At 46.6% G+C, this 22,813-nt stretch overlaps 1 long non-coding RNA gene across 1 annotated transcript in view; it reads right to left on the reverse strand.

The window, feature by feature from the left end:
* Positions 1 to 22,813, reverse strand: part of LOC141111037 (uncharacterized) — a 130,254-nt gene that overhangs the window by 89,322 nt on the left and 18,119 nt on the right. Inside the window, exon 2 of the long non-coding RNA XR_012236365.1 lies at positions 1,073 to 1,205. This is a non-coding gene — a long non-coding RNA (uncharacterized lncRNA). The remainder of the gene's footprint in view (positions 1 to 1,072; positions 1,206 to 22,813) is intronic.

Here is a 22,813-nt window from a genome sequence, read left to right on the forward strand (position 1 = left end):
CACAAAAATATAAAAAAGGGCCCCCTGCAGGTTTAAGTCATTATGTACTAGTATGCACTGCATACTAGCACTTTATGACAGACTTACCTGCACATGGAGTCCCCTAGCGCAGTGCTGTCACAGCTCCCCTGTCCTTCCATTTTCACCCTTCTGGGTTTGCGGGCTGTATGGATGCTCGGGGTAGGGTTTGCTGTCCCTTCAGAGCGCATGTGCCGGTGACAACACTGGCTGCATCCCATGTGAATTTCTCCTAAACAATGCAAGTTTAGAAGATATTCACTGTACCTACAGGTAAGCCTTATTATAGGTACAAGTTAAAAAGTGGACTTTCCTTCTTCTTTAAAGCCTGCCTAGGAAGACCCACTCCTCCAGATTGCCATCTGTGCATCAAGGCATTTTTGCATAATGTCGGCCATACACGGTTTGAAATTCGAAAGAATTTTCTCTCGAAAATCGTATGAAAGAATTTTCAAACGAATTTCGCACCATAAGTGGGCTGCAACAACGGCCGATTTTCGTGCGGCAATCAAATTTGAGGAATCAAGTATGTTGGAAATTTTTTGAAAAACGAACAATTTTCTAATCAATGATGGGAGAATCGTGCGAAATGTAATAAGAAAAGAAAATTTACGGAGAGAAAAGAAGATTCCCGCCCACGAAAATTCTTTTCTCTAGCAACATGAGGTGAAATTGAAGGCTTGGTCGGCCGAATTTCGAAACTCAATGGTGGCATCATCGGATCACAAAAAAAAAACTTTCTGATTTTAAAAAGAAAATTAGTTCGAAGATCGACCATGTATGGCCTGCTTAACTCATTTCAAGAGCCAACACACTGCTTGCATCAGTGCTTTCAGGAAGCTATGTACAGCTCCCTGCCAGCACCTCGCATCAACCATGATCTGCCTGCGTTGCATAAAGTATCACAGAAACACAAAAATGTAATATAATGACATCTAAAATAAGGAATGCAATGTAATTTCATTAGCGTCTCCTAATAGTGGTCAAGTGTTATGACACAATTCATATACATGTCTGTGTTTGCTGGTGCTTCCTCTCTATTTGCTGAAATTACCTGGAAAGTCACTTCTCTACCACCTTGTTTCGGGGGAGGACCTCTCATGATTGTTGATCTTGTTTTCAATTGTGAAACAATCTATAGTCAGTCTAACTTGTGACCAGTTTTATGTCTTTACTTCCTGGCATATCTGGAATAAATAAAGAATTAAAAAAAACATGAATTAGCAGGTCGATGACAGCATACTGGTGCTGTGGTAGCTGGAACTGGGACAGAATAAGTCATAAATGTGACGAAGTGAGCAATAAAAAAACACAACAAAGTTTTGAACTAATCTTCAAACTAAAAATAGAAAGAAAAAAATGGCTAGATTTACAGTCCAAAGCGTACATACAATAAAATCTGCAGTACACTCCGCTGTGTTCTGTTATTGCCATATCATAGGCAGTGCGCTGTGTTCTCATATAAGATTGCCAATCTCTCCACCCTCTTATATGGGATGATGGTGAGCAGGTTTTGTCAATCAAAGATAAATACACTAGGCCCCTTTCACACTGGGGCCACGGCCGCGTTATCGCTAAAGCGCCGCTTGTTTTAGTGGCACTTTTCGGCTGCTAGCGGGGCGCTTTTAACCCCAAATAATGGGTTAATAATGCCTGTGTTGTGGTGCTTCCGAATCGCATTTCAGGCACTTTGGAAGTGCTGCCCATTCATTTCAATGGGCAGGGCGTTTTGGGATCGCTGTATAAAGCACTCCCACACCGCCCCAAAGATGCTGCTTGCAGGACATTTCCTAAGGTCCCCCAAACGCACCGCCCCAGTGTGAAAACACACACTGAAATGAATGGGAGGCGGTTTTCAGGTGCCATTTAGAGGCTATTTCTATCGCAAAAAAGGCCCGAAAACTGCCTCAGCATGAAAGGGGTATTAATGTGCAACTAAACTCTCTCAATAATATTAACTATTTTAAATGTTTATTCTGCTAGCATGAGTAAATAGATAAGAAGATATATCACATTTAGTTGTTTTAATCTTTTTTTTTTACATTTCTTCAGTTGCTTCCTGGTTTCTGTCCCAGGCTAAAATGATGTCATACTTCCCAGGAGTCTTCATGGGTATTTTCTTCTCTCATCTGGAGGAGGGAAGGAGAGGCTTTCTCAGCTAAGCACACACTCCTGCCTGCATGCCTGAACTAAGGGCAGATGGATTTAAGGAAGTAAATGCTACATGAATCATTTGCCCTTACTCAAGATGGTCATTGCTAAAAATACTGGGGATGTTTTTCAAAGTGATTTCTCAACAAAATAAAGCATGGAGACATGTATAGATGAGTGAATTTACTTTGAATATTAAAAGAAAAGTATGGAATTTTTTTATCCTATATTCATAATTACCTAGGTGGATGCCGCATCAGACCGAATGAGCCCAGGCTGGACTTCTCCTTTAACCGCTTCCGGACTGCCCTATACCAGCTTTATTGCTACAGGGTGGCAGCTGTGTGCCGGATCATGAATAAATACAACAGCTCGCTTCATTATACACAATGGAAGCCAATCGGCGGGTGCAAGGTACTAGATGTCCGCCAGCCGATCGTCAGGCAGAGAGACAGAACTCTGATCTGCCTATGTAAACAAGGCAGATTGCCGTTCTGACAGGGGGAAGGGATGGCATTTGTGTCCCTGCTACATTCCATCTCTTCCCCTAGTAAAAACACCTCACACAGGTCACATAAACACTGGTGAGGCACACAGTTAACCCTTTGATCACCCCTGATGTTAACCCCTTCCCAGCCAGTGTCATTAGTACAGTGATGGTGCATATTTTTAGCACTGATCACAGTATTAGTGTCACTGGTCCCCAAAAAATGTCAGTTAGCATCAGAATGTCCGGCGCAACATCACAGTCCACTATACGTCACTGATCACCAACATTACTAGTAAAAAAAAAAAATGTCCTATAGTTTGTAAATTATATAGCTTTTGCGCAAAGCAATCAATATACGCTTATTGGGATTTTTTTAAACAAAAATAAGTAGCAGAATACATATTGGCCTACATTTATGAAGAAATTCGATTTTTTTTCAATTTTTTTATAGGATATGTTTTATAGCAGAATCTAAAATATATATATATATATATTTTTTTTTTTAAATTGTCAGTATTTTTTTTGTTTATAGTGCAAAAAAATAAAATTAAAAATGCAGAGGTGATCAAATACCACCAACAAAAAGAAGCTCTATTTGTGGGAAAAAAGGACATTCATTTTATTTGGGTACAGTGTTGCACTGACCATGCAATTATCAGTTATAGAGTATACAGGTAGGTACAGTATATATGCGTAGGCTCAATATACACAGTATACAGTTAGGTATATATGAGTAGGCTCTAATTATACACAGTATACAGGTAGGTATATATGAGTAGGCTCTATACACACAGGATACAAGTAGGTATACAGGAGTGGGCTCTATACACACAGGATACAGGTAGGCATACAGGAGTAGGTTTTATATATACAGTATACAGGAAGGTAGACATGTGGGTGCTCTATACACATAGTATACAGGTAGGTATGTATGTTTTAGGGGCTCTATATACACACAGGGTTATGTAGTACACACAGGGATGAAGTGTATACATCGTTGCTATGGTTACCAGTGACACTCAGCCCTCTCTCAGACATGAAAGGGCTCAGTCACCACACAAAATGAAACCCAAGCCTGCCTGCGGACAGAAGTGACCCGGGTCCCCTCCATACACAGTACTACACACACAGAACACAGATATATGTACTGACTGGATCAACATTCAGCCCAACTCCATTCATAACCCACTTCCTGGTTCCCCTACTGCCCTCAGGACCCCACAAAGGATCCAGAGTCTATCCTTATCACTGCCTGATACCAGAGCAACTGTCACAGTTCCTTTATATTATGAAATTATCAAACCCAATGTTTATTAAATACCATAATAAAGCTTTATTTGTTTAATAACAATGGAATAAGCTCAATTTCATTTGGATACTGTGTTATATGAGCCAGTATATTTCAGGCAAAGGATCGGGGCAGCTAGTGTGAGAAGGCCAGTGCTGTGATTGGTTGGCAGTTGATCTCTGCACAGGTGCAGATGTTTGGGACTCCTCTAGGGGTCCTGACAGGCAAACGGTGAAGAGGATCTCGACTGAGACGCATCTCTGAAGCCAGACTCCAGCAATTACCGCCATAAACTACAATTTTTCTACATTTCTCTTATTTTTATAGTGTTGTATATTATTATTAGTATTAATAGTATTTATTTTTAGGTAAACCTTCATTCACCTGTGATACCATCTAGTACTATCAAGATGCCGCGGGGTCCACGGCGCAACAATCTTGAAATACCACCACGTGACCCAACAGGTATGACAATTGTACCATATTAACCCCTTCATGACCACATAACACATATATGAGGCATCCAGGAAGTGGGCTTTAAACCTGGGTGCTCCATATATGTGTTCTTACAATACATACTATTGTTTCTTGGCTCTATTATGGGCACAAAAAACAAATCACACACACATATGTGGTATTGCTGTGATCATCAGGAACAGGAGAATTTTTTTGTGCAGGTTTTTTTGGTTATGATACATTGTAATGTCCTAAAATATACAGCTAAATTTAATTACTTCCTGCCTGTAGGACATCCATGGAAGTCCTCAGGTTGAAATAGTTATACCAGGATGATGTCTGAACCTACAGACCTCATTCCAGTATGGGTTTTTTCAGCCAGCGATTCTGTTTGTGGCAGAAGTGATTTGAGTGGCTAAATAGCCTCTCAATCACTTATGTGGGTGGTGGAAGGCCCCCACCTCTGCCGCCTTTCCCGAGCTCTAAGTGTAAAAAAAAAAAAAATTTTTTGTATAAAATAAATAATAATAATGAAAAAAAAATGAAAGCACTCCCATCCCACTGTGCTTATGTGCAAATGCGAACGCATATGTAAACGGTGATCCTTCCACAAATGTGAGGTATAGTCGCAAACATCAGCGTGAGAGCAAAAATTCTAGCACCAGACCTCCTGTGTAGCTCTAAACTGGTAACCTGTAAAAGGGTTGCCTATGGAGAATTTTAAGCACCAAAGTTTGCCGCCATTCCATGGACAGATGCAATTTTAAAGTGTGACATATTAGGTATCTATTTACTTCATCTTTCACATGATACAAACAAATTGGAGTAAATATTGTGTTTTTTTTAAATGTATTATTATTATTTTATTATTTCCCCCCCAAAAAATGCGTTTGAAAAACTGCTGCACAAATACCGTGTGACATAAAACATGACAATACCCATCATTTTATTCTATAGGGCCTCTGCTAAAAAATATATATATAATGTTTGGGGGTTCTAAGTAATTTTCTAGCACAAAAAAGTAGATTTTTACATGTAGGAGCGAAGTGTCAGAATTGGCCCGGATACAAAGTGGTTAAAGAATTATTATTTTTTCTACTTTTTTGGACCAGTTTTCCCCTTGATCATAATAAAAATCATTTATCATGATCATAAAAATTATCCTTTAACATTTCCCACCTACTGAAAGCTGTCCGGAAAAAAAAAACAAGGTACAGTATAATCCACCTGGATACAAGTAATAGTGATGATATGCACAGTTTTACACATGTCAAATAGGGATGAGCCGAACATCCCACCCGGTTCGGTTCGCACCAGAACCTGCGAACGGACCGAAAATTTGTACGAACGTTAAAACCCCATTGACGTCTATGGGACTCGAACGTTCAAAATCAAAAGTGCTAATTTTAAAGGCTAATTTGCATGGTATTGTCCTAAAAAGGGTTTGGGGACCTGGGTCATGCCCCAGGGGACATGTATCAATGCAAAAGAAAGTTTTAAAAATGGCAGTTTTTTGGGAGCAGTGATTTTAATGATGCTTAAAGTGAAAAAAAAAAAAAAGTGAAATATTCCTTTAAATATCGTACCTGGGGGGTGTCTATAGTATGCCTGTAAAGTGGCACGTGTTTCCCATGCTTAGAACAGTCCCTGCACAAAATGATATTTTTAAAGGAATAAAAGTCATTAAAAACTGCTTGCGGCTTTAATGTAATGTCGGAACCTGACAATATGGATGAAAATCAGTGAGACAAATGGCATGGGTACCCCCCCCCCCAGTCCATTACCAGACCCTTTGGGTCTTAATGGATATTAAGGGGAACCCCGCACCCAAATTAAAAAAAGGAAAGGCGTGGGGCCCCCAGGCCCTATATACTCTGAACTAGGGTTGTCCCGATACCACTTTTTTAGGACCGAGTACAAGTACCGATACTTTTTTTCAAGTACCCGCTGATACCGATTACCGATACTTTTCTTTTAATGTCACGTGACAGTGTTTTTTTTTTTTTTTAACAGTGCTTTTTTTGGGGGAGGGGGGGGGGTGAACGTTGTGTGTGTGTGTTTTTTTTTTTATTTACAACTTTTATTTTTTACAATCATTTTTTTTTATTCTTTATTGCAATATGTGTTTTTTTTTTTAATCAGCCCTGTTCGGGGGCTTTGGTGAGATATCAGGGGTCTTAACAGACCTCTGATATCTCCCCCTTGAGACAGAGAAAGAGACAGAGGATAGAGATTCCCCAGTCCCTTTCTCTGCAGCCTCAGCTGCACTGAGAATGAATGGAGAGAAGACAGCGGCTCCTCTCCATTCATAAACTAACACATTGTAATCACAGGAGATTACAATGTTTCAGTTATGTGAATAGACAGAGTCAGCTGACTCTGTCTATTCACAAAGGAAGGAGGGGGACGGTGGAACGGAGGGGGAGAGAGAAGGAGAGGGGAACGGAGGGGACAGTGGAGAGGCACAGCAGAACAGAGGGGACAGCGGAGGGGGACAGAAAAGGAGAGAGGAACGGAGGGGGACAGCGGAGAGGCACAGAGAATGAAAGAGGAACGGAGGGGACAGCGGAGAGACACAGGGAAAGAGAGAGGAACGGAGGGGACAGCGGAGGGGCACAGAGAATGAAAGAGGAACGGAGGGGACAGTGGAGGGGGACAGAGAATGAAAGAGGAACGGAGGGGACAGCGGAGGGGGACAGAGAATGAAAGAGGAACGGAGGGGACAGCGGAGGGGACAGCGGAGGGGGACAGAGAATGAAAGAGGAACGGAGGGGACAGCGGAGGGGGACAGAAGAGGAGAGAGGAACGGAGGGGGCATGGAGGAGGATGCAGTGACATACAGCGGTGACCGATCACCGCTGTATGTCACTAAAGCAGCTGAAAGCCGCTGAGGGAGAATCTTGTAACTCCCCACGCGCCGATCACAGCTGTCTTCCAGGTATCGGCGGAAGCATCGGGAGCATTTGCCCGAGTACAAGTACTTGGGCAAATGCTCGGTATCGGTGCCGATACTGATACTAGTATCGGTATCGGGACAACCCTACTCTGAACAGCAGTATACAGGCGATGCAAACAAGACAAGGACTGTAGGTTTGTTGTTAAGCAGAATCTGTTTGTAATTTTGAACTGGTACATTTTTAAAGTGTAGCTCCAGCAAAAAAATCTATTTTTCAGCTTTTTGGAAAACATAGGGATGGGTTATCACCCCTGTGACATTTGTTTTGCTGTCTGTGCTCCTCTTCAGAAGATTTCACCTCACTTTCTGTCCCAATCACAAATGTTTTTAGAAAATTTGGGGTTTTTAGTGAAACAAGAAATGGTGATAAAGCATCAGTGGAAAGGAGAAACGTTTTTCCCATATTAACTCTTACAGGAGAGAATTTCCCTTCCTAGGGGTAGATTTCATCTCACTTCCTGTTGTCTCCTTCCGTTTGCAAGTAGGAGTCGTTTGTAAGTTGGATGTTTGAAAGTAAGGGCCTGCCCTATATACTCTGCAGAAATTGTGGCCTTAGGTGTTGGTGTTGCCACAACACTGTAAGCCCTTACAGGGCCCTGCTGTGAAATATTAGATCAAGAATTGTAATTACATGCCCCTGTTGAACAGGGGCAGAAAAATTGGGCCTTTGGTGATGGTGGTGGTGCTGGTGCCACAACACTGTAAGTCCTCAAGGTTACTCTTGGTGGGCGCTGGAACTGGCCCTGCTGTAAAATATTAGATCAAGAATTGTAATTAAATGTCCCTGTTGAACAGGGACAGAAAAATTGGGCCTTAGGTGCTGGTGCCACAACACTGCAACCCCTCACAGATACTCTAGTTGGAGCGCAGGAACGAGCCCTGCTGCAAAGTATTGCATCAAAAATTGTAATTACACGCCCCTGTTAAACAGGGGCTGAAAAATTGGGCCTTAGGCACTGGTGCTGGTGCCACAACACTACAACTCCTCACAGATACTCTAGTTGGAGCACAGGAACAAGCCCTGTTGCAAAGAATTGCATCAAAAATTGTAATTACACGCCCCTGTTAAACAGGGGCTGAAAAATTTGGCCTTAGCCACTGGTGGCAGCGCCCAGAAACAAAAATATTCTTACAAGCTATCAGCAGGATCATTGAGGAGGAAGAGGATAGTCACTAAGCATAACAGGATAGTCACTCAGCATAGGCAGTCTTGAAGGGATCTGACATTTCAAAAAAATGTATTCGGTTACATCAGCATTTGGTGCTTGGTATCTGGTGGTGATCCAAGACTGATTAATTTTTATGAAGGTCAGTCGATCGACCAAGTCGGTGGACAGGCGCACCCTGTGATCAGTTACAAAGCCTCCAGCAGCACTGAATGTGTGCCCTGAAAGAACGCTGGATGCAGGACAGGCCAGTAGCTCAATTGCATACTGTGCAAATTCTGGCTAGTGATCCATCCTTAAGACCCAGTAACCCAGAGGATTTTCGGTGGGAAAGGTGTCCAAGTCAGATCTTGCTCCTAGGTATTCCTGCACCATGTAAAACAGACGCTGGCGATGGTTGCTGGAACCGATCATACCTTGGGGCTGCGGACTAAAAAAATTGTCTGAGCGCATCGGTCAGACGGCCACCTTCACCACTCCTTCTTTGACTGACCGAAGCCTCGGCAACACGTTGTCCAGGAACAGGAGTTTGTAACCTCCCAGTCTCTGGGAACGCATTGTACAGACCTTTCTGCAAGGCCTCCCGAAGATGTTTTATCCTCTGCTCCCTCTGCGATGGCAAGATAAGGTCTGCAACCTTACTCTTGTAACGTGGATCAAGGAGGGTTGCCAACCAGTAACGATCCCTCTCCTTGATACCACGAATACGAGGATCCTTCCGCCGGCTTTGCAGGATCAGGGAGGCCATGCAGCGTAGGTTTGCTGAGGCATTCGGTCCGGAGTCCTCTGGGTCACTAAGGACGACATGATCCCCAGCCACGTACAAGTCCATGGGTTTCTTGGGACTGTAAATGATCCCTTAAAGACTGCTTCTGATGTTGAGTACCAGGCTCCACCTCCATGCTGACACAATCCCCCTCCTCCTCGTCCTCTTCCTGTGTGATCGGCAGGCACGCAGGAACACTGTCTGGATAAAGGGGGCCTTGAGAGCTAAGGAAATCCTCCTCTTCCTGCCTCTGTTCTGCCTCAAGTGCCCTGTCCATTATTCCACGCAGCGTGTGCTCCAACAGGTGGACAAGGGGGACAGTGTCACTGATGCATGCACTGTCACTGCTCACCATCCTCGTGGCCTCCTCAAATGGTGACAGGACAGTGCATGCATCCCTGATCATGGCCCACTGGCGTGAGGAAAAAAAACAAGCTCCCCTGACCCTGTCCTGGTGCCATAGTCGCACAGTTACTCATTGATGGCCCTCTGCTGCATGTGCAGCCGCTGCAGCATGGCCAACGTTGAGTTCCACCTGGTGGGCATGTCACAGATTAGGCAGTTCTTGGGCAGGTTAAATTCCTTTTGGAGGTCTGCCAGCCGAGCACTGGCATTATATGACCGGCGGAAATGCACACAGACTTACCTGGCCTGCCTCAGGACATCCTGTAAGCCTGGGTACCTGCCCAAGAACCGCTGCACCACCAAGTTAAGGACGTGAGCCAAACAGGGCACATGGGTCAGTTGTCCCTGTCGGAGGGTGGAGAGGAAGTGGATGCCATTGTCGCAAACCACCATTCCTGGCTTAAGTTGGCGTGACGTCAACCACCTCTGAACCTGCCCCTGTGTGGCTCCTGTCCCCCAAGCACACCAGCTCAAGCACCGCATGGCATCTTTTGGCCTGCGTACTTGCGTAGCCCTTTGAACGCCTACGGAGCACCTCTGGTTCCGAGGGCAAAGCACAGGAAGAGGCCATGGAGGAAGAAGAAGAGGAGGGGGTGAAGGAGAGAGGTGTGTCAGAATCACAAGTAGTGGCATTTTGGAGGCGTGGTGGCGGAACAACCTCCAACACTACTGCACCTTGTCCTGCATCCTTCCCAGCTGCCAGCAGAGTCACCCAATGCTCTGTGAAACTTAGGTAACGTCCCTGTCCAAGCCTGCTGGACCATGAGTCAGCGGTAATATGCACCTTACCGCTGACCGCCCTGTCCAGCGAGGCCAAGACATTGCCTTCCACATGCCGGTAGAGAGCCGGAATCGCCTTCCATGAGAAAAAGTGGCATTTGGGAACCTGCCACTAAGGAACCGCACATTCCACACACTCAGGAAGGGGGCAGAGTCTACCAACTGAAAAGGTAGCAGTTGAAGTGCTAGCAATTTTGCCAAGCTAGCATTCAACCGTTGGGCATATGGATGGCTGGGAGCGAACTTCTTTCTGCGGTGCAGCAGCTGGGGCAGGGAAATTTTCCTGGTACAATCCGACGTCGGTGTACCGATACATATATATATATACATACATACATACATACACACAACCCCTGGGGTACATATATATACACAATACACTGTAAGTGCAGCTAACTGACTCGACCTGCCTACTCTATCTAACTTAAATCAAATGACACTGTCTCTCTGTCTATCTATCTCTCTCCAGTCTCCACCGCTACACACTACACAAGGCCGCCACGGAGGCGGACTTATATAGCGTTGGGCGTGTACTAAATCCCCTGAGCTATAATTGGCCAAAGCCTCCTTGGCTTTGGCCAATTACGGCTCTCTGTACACACAGCGCTGTGATTGGCCAAGCATGCGGATCATAGTGCATGCTTGGCCAATCATCAGCCAGCAATGCACTGCGATGCCGCAGTGAATTATGGGCCGTGACGCGCCACTTGAATTTGGCGCGAACGGCCCATATCATTCGTAATTCGGCGAACGACCGAACACAGAATGTTCGAGTCGAACATGCGTTCGACTCGAACACGAAGCTCATCCCTAATGTCAAAGTTGTAAAATTAGGACTGAGCGTTGACTTTGGTCATAATCCCTGGTTCACATTGCAGTGAATTGGCATGGGATTTGACATGTCAAATCGCATGCAAAATTGGCGGCTATTGCCGGCAATGGCAACGTTTGAATCGGTGCGACGCCGCACCGATTCCCAAAAGAAGGTTCTACTTTTGGGGACTCCGAGGCGCGATTTCAATAGACATCTGTGCAGAAACCCACACAGATGTCTCTGAAATTGCCCCCAATGTCGTGACTGACATGTGGTAAAAAGAAATCTATTTCATTCCCGCTGTCAGTGTGAACCTAGGCTAAAGGGGAGAAGAATTCCTTTTCTACCCTTGTTAAATAATTACATTTTGCTACCAGTTTCAAATTATTTATTTAAAGTTTATATGTTAACCAATTGCCATTCAGCATAGTTATATATACTATACATTCTGAATGAAAAGCGGTTATACTAGGATTATGGGTGCAGCAACAGCCATAATTCTGTTATCGATTTTTACAGCCACCCATTCACTTTTATTTACTTTTAAAATATGAAAAAAATGTAAACCACCCCACCCCTGTTCACACACCCAAATGCGCATGTAGGTCTTGCACACATATGTAAACAGTGATTGCATCACTCAATGAGGTACCGCTGTGAACATCAGAGTGAGAACAATAATTTTAAATGCCAGAGCTCACCTTTTACTCTAAATTTATAACCTGTAAAGCCTTTTAAATCATATCAGCCTATTGACAATTTTAGATAGCGTACTTTGTCGCTATTTCACATGCATTAACAATTTTTTACTTTTAATTGTTTGGCAAATATTTATCTGATGCATCTTTATCTTTTATATTTTAGCAAAAAACAAATGTGTATTATATTGTGTTTGTGTGCAGTTAAAAGTAGACCTCTATCTAATCAGCTGTCTTGCAGGGCAGAGGAGGGATCAAGGATCCAACAGACCCCTGATTTCTCCATGAAGAGCACCTGGCTGTCACTGCCCAAAGCTATCACAGGGGGGTTTGTCCACCCCTTGTAATAGCAACAAAGTTGAATGAAAAAAATACATTTTAAAAAAGTGTAAAAAAAAGTAATAAAAAAAAAAAAAATAAATAATTGCATCACACATGTGAAGTATCACTGTGAACCTCATAGTGAGAGCAATAATTCTAGAGCCAGAGCTCACATTTAACTCTAAACAGATAACCTATAAAGGCTTTTGTGTGTGGTCTATGGACAATTTCAGGTACTGTATTTATCGGCGTATAACACGCAAGTTTAGGAGGGAATTTTAAGGAAAAAAATGTTTTAAGGAAAAAAAACTTACATTAAATGCCCATCAATGCAGCCTTATCAGTGTCCATCTGCATGCTTGTCCAGTGTCATTTACAGCCTTGTCAGTGTCATTTGCAGCCTTGGTGTCATTTGCAGCCTTGCAGTCATTTGCAGCCTTGGTGTCATTTGCAGCCTTGCAGTCATTTGCAGCCTTGGTGTCATTTGCAGCCTTGCAGTCATTTGCAGCCTTGCAGCCTTGTCAGTGCCCATCTGCAGCTTTGTCAGTGTCCATTCGCAGCCTTGCCCAGGCTGCAGTTAAACTGCAGTGATATGTCAGTGTCACTGCAGTTTGAAAATGGCACCGCCGAGTACACAGAGCCGGTGCTGTGTATCTGGGAAGCTCTCGGACGCTTTCGGCTCCTCTCGTAGTCCCGCCCGGGATGGGCGTGACTGTGAGCGGAGCCGAGCGCCGCCCATATACATAGATAGCCTCGGCTAGGTTCGGCTAGCTCCGCTCACAGTCATGCCCAGTCCCTGTGTACATCATAGGGCGGGACTGGGCGTGACTGTGAGCGGAGCTAGCCGAACCTAGCTGAGTACACTTGGCTATCTATGTATATCGGCGGCTGTCTCTCACTCCGCTCGCAGTCAGCGGGGGATCGGCGGGGATTGGCGTATAACACGCACCCACGATTTTCCCCTGACTTTAAGGGGAAAAAAGTACGTGTTATACGCCGATAAATACGGTACCTTTGTTTGTTGCCTTTTCACAGGAGTGTGCAATTTTAAATCTTGGCGTTTGGTAATGAATTACCTGACACAACATCATCTTTTATATTTTACCAGCAATATTGGGTATTATTTTGTGCACTAAAATTCATTTATGTGTATTTTTCATGAAAATGTGCAGTATAGTGTATTATAGATGGCTCTGTTCTCTGAATAGAAGATTAGGAAAGTTTAATTTCAAATCAACTAGTCCTCATTAGACATATGCATAAATCTGACCAGTAGCCTCCCTGGCGGTTTTCCCGAGTGTGGCTCGGGGTTAAAATTCAGTACCATTAGCGGTAACCCCGAGCCACACTCGGGATCGCATTGCAGGATCCTGGGGCGGCGTTACTTACCTTGTCCCCGGGATCCTGCGATGTCCCCCGCAGTGTCCGAGGGCTCCGTCCTCCTCCGAAGCCTCTCCGTGCCAGGCTCCGTTCCCTGCGAGCGGCGCGACGCACGGGGGCGGAGCCTGGCGGCAAATTCAAAAAACTGTCAAAATCATAACACATACAGTATTGTAATCTTACAGATTACAGTACTGTATGAAATGATTTCACATCCCTTTTGTCCCCAGTGCTCTGGCCCATGCCCTGCATGCAGTTTTACATGATATACACTGTTCTTTCTGCCTGGAAACTGGAGATTGTCCATAGCAACCAAAAAGTGTCCCTTTACGTCAAAAGTGGCTTTAGACCAGCTAGAAAACAGCGATAGTAAATTAGAACACTTGCAGAATTGAGCGATAGTGAATTGTGGGGAAATTTATTTTATTACTATTTTTTTTAATTTTTTTTAATTATTTATTTTTATTTATTATATTATAATTTATGTTTTTGTGTTTCAAACTTTATCATACCCGGGATATCTACTAGACTCTGGTTTGGACAGATTTAAGTGTGTTATTGTTAAGATTTACAGACCTACAATATAAAACGCCAAATTTCCATGCAAAATAATGGTACCGCTTTCAGCACCTAAAATCCGAAATAATCATACCGCCAGGGAGGTTAAAGTGATTCTAAACCTAATTTTTTTATCTTTGAAATAACAAACAAGTCATACTTATCTGCTCTGTGTACTGGTTTTGCACAGAGCAACCCAGATCCTCCTCTTCTCAGGTCCCCCTTCCCACTCTCCTGGTTACTTCTCTCTGCAGAGTACCCCCACAGCAGTTGTCAGAAAATTTTATATCCTGCTCTCAAACTTTGTGTGTCGGAAATTCTGATGGAAAAAGTCCGATGGAGCCCACACACAATCGGAATTTCCGACAACACCATCCGATCGCACTTTTTCCATCGGAAAATCCGACCGTGTATACAGGACATACCAGTGACATTAAAAAAACAGTATGTCATATGTGCATCAAAGTATAAATAAAAATCCAAAGTAATCAACAATGTAAATATATAAATCAGTATTAAATTTAACAGTGTGAAGTGACTATTACACTCAGAACCCCAATTAAAAGGGATTATGTGACAAAAAATGTAAAAACAAATCATATCAAACAAAGATTATAGAGAAATTAAAAATATAAACTGGTATCCATTCTATCAGTACATTTGAAATGCGCATAGGATCGCTTGTGGATCGAAACTTCTGGAAAGCGGCCATTTGTTTGCTTAGAACACGGTGGTGGAACACTGACATTTTGCATTTGTTGTGCACGAGGATGCAATACCATGGATATGGATGGTATTTAGTGGACTTTTACTCACCTGTTTATGAACATTTTTTATTTCACTGTAATCTTTGTTTGATTTGTTTTTACATTTTTTGTCACATAATCCCTTTTAATAGGGGTTCTGAGTGTAATAGTCATTTCACACTGAATGTGCTTGTGTATTTATGAACTACTTTTAAAAGGGGTTGTAAACCCTCGTTTTTGTTTTTTTAAAATAACAAACATACTTACCTCCACTGTGCAGTTCGTTTTGCACAGAGTGGTCCGGTCCTCCTCTTCTGGGGTGCCTCAGCGGCGCTGGTGGCTCCTCCCTGCATCATATGTCTATGTTGGAGAAGGCTCTCCTTGGTGGACACCCATGCGGGCACGCTCCCTGAGTCCTGCATCTGTGTTCATTCACACAGAGTGCAGGATTCTGCCCGCCCCCGGCGCCGCGTCATTGGATTTGATTGACAGCAGCGGAAGCCAATGGCTGCGCTGTTATCAATCTATCCAATCAGGGCACGAGACACCAGCTAGATCTGGCGTGCTTGTTCCCGGCTGGAGGATGACAGCGTTCGGGTAAGTAAGGGGGGGGGGGGGAGCTGCAACACTACAGAAGATATTTCACCTTAATGCATAGAATGCATTAAGGTGAAAAACCATGAGGGTTTACAACCCCTTTAAGTACATTCATTTATTAACTCACTAAGGTTTTAGTGTTGCATGTGTTAAATTCTATACTGATTTATATATTTACAAGGTTGATTACTTTGGATTTTTAATTATACTTTGATGCACATATGACATACTGTTTTTTGAATGTCACTGTTAGACAGCGCACTATTTATGTTTCACAATTATTTTGGATCCTAGTATTCCAAGGATTTTCTGTACAGCAGTCCCTAGATTATGAGAGGCTGAGAGCAACCCTACATAACTAATAAACAGAAAAATTGTTGATCACAAAGAATGTTCTTACCACCACCGGTACATTACAGGCGATACAAAGAGACTGCTGGTGCATTTAGTAGGAAAAAGAACGTAAGCGCATTCTGGACAAAATAGAGGGTGTGTACCAAGTTATTGTATAGCTGTAAAAAATACTATAAAGAAACAGTATGAAACCAAGTATATAAGGAGCCTCTGCCAATATCTTGAATGACACGAGTATCAATTCTGCCATCTATGTAGTCATAAATATGTGGTAAGTAGTAAAGTGGTAGATGTAATCTAAGTATTCAGTATATAGACATCTGGAAATCAATCAATATGCAAGTAACCTATATAGGAGAGAGAAAGGGTATACAGTATGAGGTAAGGTAGAGAGAGGGAAGAGGGAAGGGGGGAAAAATGGGAAGGGGGGAAAAATGGGAAGGGGGGGGGGTTGGGACTCGAGCGCTATGGAGGAATGAAGCTGAGGCATCTAATCGAGACTGGAAGATAGTAGAGCAACAAATTATGCAGGAGAGGCAAACTTTGGGAAATGTCTGAATTGATTCCAAACTGACCATGTGAGGGTATATACCTTCTGCCTTTAGAACTACTTTTTTAAAGAGGACCTCCAATTTGGGCAAAAAAATTAAAAGTCAACAGCTACAAGTATTTTAGCTGCTGACTTGTAATATAAGGACATTTACCCGTCCAGGGATTCAGCGATGTCGGCACCCGAGACAATTCTTCACAGCCGGTTTCCTATTGCACATGCATGTGTTGCTCTTTGTGAATGGTCCCGCAGTCTTCAGGGACCTGTGTGTGTCCCAGAAGGCTGTGGGGGAAGAGAGGAGGGGCCAAAGATCCTCATAGATCACAGTGGTGATCTGACCCAGAAGTGGGAACAGGTACCTGTCAAAACCAGGTACCCACCCCCCCACAAAGTACCAAATGTGGCAGTGGTGGGTGCAAACAAGCATAGCTTCCCCTTTTGGGTGGAGCTCCGCTTTAACCACTTCATCCTCTGGCCAATTCTGACATTCCTCTCCTACTTGTAAAAATCAGCATTTTTTTGCTATAAAATTACTTGGAACCCCAAACAGAATATATTTTTTAAAAGCAGGGGCTCTAGAAGATAAAATTGTGGGGGTTTCAATTTTTTATGCCACACGGTATTTACACAGCGGTTTTTCAAATGCAATTTTTTTCCAGTTTAATGAATCTAAAAGCACAAAAACACAATAGAATATCTAATTGTTTGGTCAAATATAAATGATAATGTTACGCATAGTAAATAGATTCCTAACATGTCTGCCTAAAAACCCCCCTGGGGGACTTTTTTCCATATATCTCTGTCCATATTTGGGGTGAGCAGCACTTACATCTTTTCTTAGTGTGTCTTCCCTTTGCTATAGCTGGCAAAACTGTTGGCTTCAGTCCTGGGCTCCCGGGTGAGACAGGAGAATCTGGGCAGACTGCGGGGAAATGGGGGGGTTGCCTCTACCGCTGCCTGTAAAAGCGATCCAGCGGCTAATTAGTTAACACTAAAGTAGCCCCTAGGATCACTTTTACATTAAAGAGAATTGCTGGCTAAAGAGACTAGATACTGGGATGATGCCTGTAGCTGCAGGTATAAACACTTCAATCTGGCGATGTATGGGTACATGGCGGAGGCTGAAGTAGTTAAATTATCTCCTATTTTTAGGTTTACCTATGAGACAGCCACATGCTTTACTTAAAATCTGTTAGAAATAAGACACTTGCCCTTGTCATTTAAGTTTAAAATTGTAATAGAGAGGGTTACATAACAGAAATGCTGAAATTTCTGCCATTGTTATTACAGGCATGGATTCACCCATTGCTCACCGAACACGAGCAGCTCTTCGACAGCAGCGAGAGAATGCCAGGCCCAATAGAAGTCGATCTCCAAGGGACCGCATCGTTGCTGAGGACCAGCCTGCACCAGCCAGACCACCGGCCAGGGAGTATCAGGAGGTGCCCACCTGTTCCATCTGTTTGAGTGAAATGGATGTGGGAGAGGACAATACAACTCTACCCTGCTCCCACCTATTTCACTCGACCTGCATCGGAACATGGAGGGTGCAAAGCAATACATGCCCCCTTTGCAGAGCTGTAATTGTTTTTTTTCCTCCACAGGCTGTAAACAGAAGAGTGCCCCGGAGGATCGAGTTCTGGGAGATAGCCACCCTAACTCTAGAAGACTTCATCAACCTTCGGATAGTATATGAAATTGATGAATTTGGTCATAACCGTGCTGTCCTCTATGTGTAACACCTTTTTTTGTTTCACGTTTACAGCAGGATAGTGAAAAGTAGTGTTGTTAAAAACAAAAGCAAAAAAAACAAACACAAAAAAACTAAAAAAAAACTAAAAAAAAACTAAATATTATTTTAAATGAATAAAAATGTATATTGCTGTTATATGCATAAAAAATATGGAGCCAGGCCCGGCAGGGCACTAGGCGGATGGAACCAGGCCCGGCAGGGCACTAGATGGATGGAGTCAGTGCCGGTGGGGCACTAGGTGGATGGAGCCAGGCCCGGTGGGGCACTAGGTGGATGGAGCCAGGCCCAGCTGGGAACTAGGCAAATGGAGCCAGGCCCGTAGAGGCATGAGGCAGATGGACCCAGGGCCGTAGAGGCACTAGGCGGATGGAGCCAGGAATGTAGAGGCACTAGGCAGATGGAAGCAGGCACGGCGGGGCACTAGGTAAATGGTGCCAGGCCCATAGAGGCACAAGGTAGATGGAGCAAGGCATGTAGAGGCACTAAGTGGATGGAGCCAGGCCCAGTGGGGCACTAGGTGGATGGAGCCAGGCCCAGTGGAGCACTAGGTTGATGGAGCAAATCTTGGCTGGGCACTAGGCGAATGGAGCCAGGCCAATAGAGGCACGAGGCAGATGGACCCAGGCCCGTAGAGGCACTAGGCAGAGCCAGGCATGAAGATACACTAGATTGATGGAGGCAGGCCCGGCAGGGCACTAGGTGGATAGAGCCAGGCCCATAGAGGCACGAGGTAAATGGACCCAGGCCCGGTGGGGCAGTAAGCAGATGGAGCAAGGCCCGGCAGGGCACTAGGCAGATGGAGCCAGGCCCGGTTGGGCACTAGTCAGATGGAGCAAGGCCCGTAGGGGCACTAGGTGGACGGAGCCAGGCCCTTAGAGGCATTAGGCAGATGGAGCCAGGCCCGAAGAGGCACTATGCAGATGGAACCAGGCCCGTTGAGGCAATAGGCGGATGCAGCCAGGCCTGTAGAGGCACTAGGCAGATGGAGCCAGGCCCATAGAGGCATTAGGCGGATGGAGCTAGGCCCAAAGAGGCACTATGCAGATGGAACCAGGCCCGTAGAGGAACTAGGCGGATGGAGCCAGGCCCGTAGTGGCATTAGGTGGATGGAACCAGGCCCATAGAGGCAACAGGGGGATGGAGCCAGGCCCGTAGAGGCACTAGGCAGATGGAGCCAGGCCCTTAGAGGCATTAGGCGGATGGAGCCAGGCCCTTAGAGGCATTAGGCGGATGGAGCCAGGCCCGAAGAGGCACTAGGCGGATGGAGCCAGGCCCGTAGAGGCACTAGACGGATGGATCCAGGCCCGTAGATGCACTAGGCAGATGGAGCCAGGCCCGGCAGAGCACTAGGTGGATGGAGCCAAATCCAGCTAGGAACTAGGCAAATGGAGCCAGGCCTGTAGGGGCTCGAAGCTGATGGACCAAGGCCCGTAGAGGCAAAAGGCAGATGGAGCCAGGAACGTAGAGGCACTAGGCGGATGGAAGCAGGCATGGCGGGGCACTAGATGGATGGTGTCAGAGCCATAGAGGCATTTGGCAGATGGAGCCAGGCCCTTAGAGGCATTTGGCAGATGGAGCCAGGCCCGTAGAGGCAATAGGCGTATGAAGCCAGGCCCGTAGAGGAGCTAGGCGGATGGAACCAGGCCTGTAGAGGCATTAGGTGGATGGAGCCAGGCCCGTAGAGGCATTAGGCAGATGGAGCCAGGCCCGAAGAGGCACTATGCGGATGGAACCCGGCACGTAGAGGCAATAGGCGGATGGAGCCGGGCCCGTAGAGGCAATAGGCGGATGGAGCCAGGCCCATAGAGGCACTAGGTGGATAGAGCCAGGCCCGTAGAGGCACTTGGTGGATGGAACCCGGCACGTAGAGGCAATAGGCGGATGGAGCCAGGCCCATAGAAGCACTAGGTGGATGGAGCCAGGCCCGTTGAGGCACTAGGCAGATGGAGCCAGGCCAGTAGAGGCACTTGGCGGATGGAGCCAGGCCCATAGAGGCACTAGACGGTTGAGCCAGGCCCGTAGAGGCATTAGGCGGATAGAGCCAGGCCCGTAGAGGCACTGGGCAGATAGAGCCAGGCCCATAGAGGCATTAGGCGGATGGAGCCAGGTCCGAAGAGGCACTATGTGGATGGAACCAGGCCCGTAGAGGAACTAGGCGGATGGAGCCAGGCCCGTAGAGGCATTAGGCGGATAGAGCCAGGCCTGAAGAGGCATAAGGCAGATGGAGCCAGGCCCATAGAGGCACTAGATGGATGGAGCAAGGCCCAGTGGGGCACTAGGTGGATGTAGCCAGGCCCGGCGGAGCACTAGGTGGACGGAGCCAGGCCCAGCTGTGCACTAGGTGAATGGAGCCAGGCCAGTAGAGGCATGAGGCAGATAGACACAGGCCCATAGAGGCACTAGGTAGAGCCAGGCATGTAGAGGCACTAGACAAATGGAGGCAGGCCCGGCGGGGCACTAGGTGGATAGAGCCAGGCTCATAGAGGCACGAGGCAAATGGACCCAGCCCCGACGGGGCAATAAGGCAGATGGAGGCAGGCACGGCGGGGCACTAGGCAGATGGAGCCAGGCCCGGCTGGGCACTAGTTGGATGGAGCCAGGCCCTTAGAGGCATTAGGCGAATGGAGCCAGGCCCGAAGAGGCACTATGCAGATAAATGTATATTTACTTATCTTTAAAAATGTATATTTGTTACAACAGTGCATATGTATTAGGGCAGGGTGGAGCAGATTAAGGCAGGGTAGAGCGGATTATATTATAGTGTACACCAGGGGTATTCAATTAAAATTCACAGAGGTCCAATCCATAAAATGTTCTTCCAGCCGAGGTCCAAACTAATCGTCTGTTTGCAGGCATGTAGAGGCACTAGACAGATGGAGGCAGGCCCGGCGGGGCACTAGGTGGATAGAGCCAGGCTCATAGAGGCACGAGGCAAATGGACCCAGCCCCGACGGGGCAATAAGGCAGATGGAGCCAGGCCCGGCTGGGCACTAGTTGGATGGAGCCAGGCCCTTAGAGGCATTAGGCGAATGGAGCCAGGCCCGAAGAGGCACTATGCAGATGGAGCCAGGCCCGTAGAGGCAATAGGCGGATGGAGCCAGGCCTGTAGAGGCACTTGGCGGATGGAGCCAGGCCCGTAGAGGCAGTAGACGGATGGAGCCAGGCCCGTAGAGGCAATAGGCAGATGGAGCCAGGCCCGTAGAGGCACTAGGCGGATGGAGCCAGGCCCGTAGAGGCACTAGATGGATGGAGCCAGGCCCGAAGAGGCACTATGCGGATGGAACCAGGCCCATAGAGGCAATAGGTGGATGGAGCCAGGCCCGTAGAGGCATTAGGTGGATGGAGCCAGGCCCTTAGAGGCATTAGGCGGATAGAGCCAGTCCCGAAGAGGCACTATGCAGATGGAGCCAGGCCCGTAGAGGCACTAAGTGGATGGAGCCAGGCCCGTAGAGGCACTAGGTAGATGGAGCCAGGCCCGTAGAGGCACTAGACGGATGGATCCAGGCCCGTAGATGCACTAGGTGGATGGAGCCAGGCCCGGCAGGGCACTAGGTGGATGGAGCCAAACCCAGCTAGGAACTAGGCAAATGGAGCCAGGCCCATAGGGGCTCGAAGCAGATGGAGCCAGGCCCGTAGAGGCACTAAGTGGATGGAGCCAGGCCCGTAGAGGCACTAGGTAGATGGAGCCAGGCCCGTAGAGGCACTAGACGGATGGATCCAGGCCCGTAGATGCACTAGGTGGATGGAGCCAGGCCCGGCAGGGCACTAGGTGGATGGAGCCAAACCCAGCTAGGAACTAGGCAAATGAAGCCAGGCCCATAGGGGCTCGAAGCAGATGGACCCAGGCCCGTAGAGGCAAAAGGCAGGTGGAGCCAGGAACGTAGAGGCACTAGACGGATGGAAGCAGGCATGGCGGGGCACTAGATGGATGGTGTCAGGGCCATAGAGGCATGAGGCAGATGGACCCAGGCCCTTAGAGGCATTAGGCAGATGGAGCCAGGCCCGTAGAGGCATTAGGCGCGTATGGAGCCAGGCCTGTAGAGGAACTAGGCGGATGGAACCAGGCCTGTAGAGGCAATAGGCGGATGGAGCCAGGCCCATAGAGGCACTAGGTGGATGGAGCCAGGCCCGTAGAGGCATTAGGCAGATGGAGCCAGGCCCGAAGAGGCACTATGCGGATGGAACTCGGCACGTAGAGGCAATAGGCGGATGGAGCCAGGCCCATAGAGGCACTTGGTGGATGGAACCAGGCCTGTAGAGGCATTAGGCGGATGGAGCCAGGCCCAAAGAGGCACTATGCAGATGGAACCAGACCCGTAGAGGCAATAGGTGGATAGAGCCAGGCCCGTAGAGGCATTAGGCAGATAGAGCCAGGCCCGTCGAGGCATTAGGCGGATAGAGCCAGGCCCGTCGAGGCACTAGGCAGATGGAGCCAGGCCCATAGAGGCATTAGGCGGATGGAGCCAGGCCCAAAGAGGCACTATGCGGATGGAACCAAGCCCGTAGAGGAACTAGGCGGATGGAACCAGGCCCGTAGAGGAACTAGGCGGATGGAGCCAGGCCCGT

Source organism: Aquarana catesbeiana, linkage group LG10 (genome assembly GCF_042186555.1).
Source record: "Aquarana catesbeiana isolate 2022-GZ linkage group LG10, ASM4218655v1, whole genome shotgun sequence".
NCBI classification, from domain to species: Eukaryota; Metazoa; Chordata; class Amphibia; order Anura; family Ranidae; genus Aquarana; species Aquarana catesbeiana.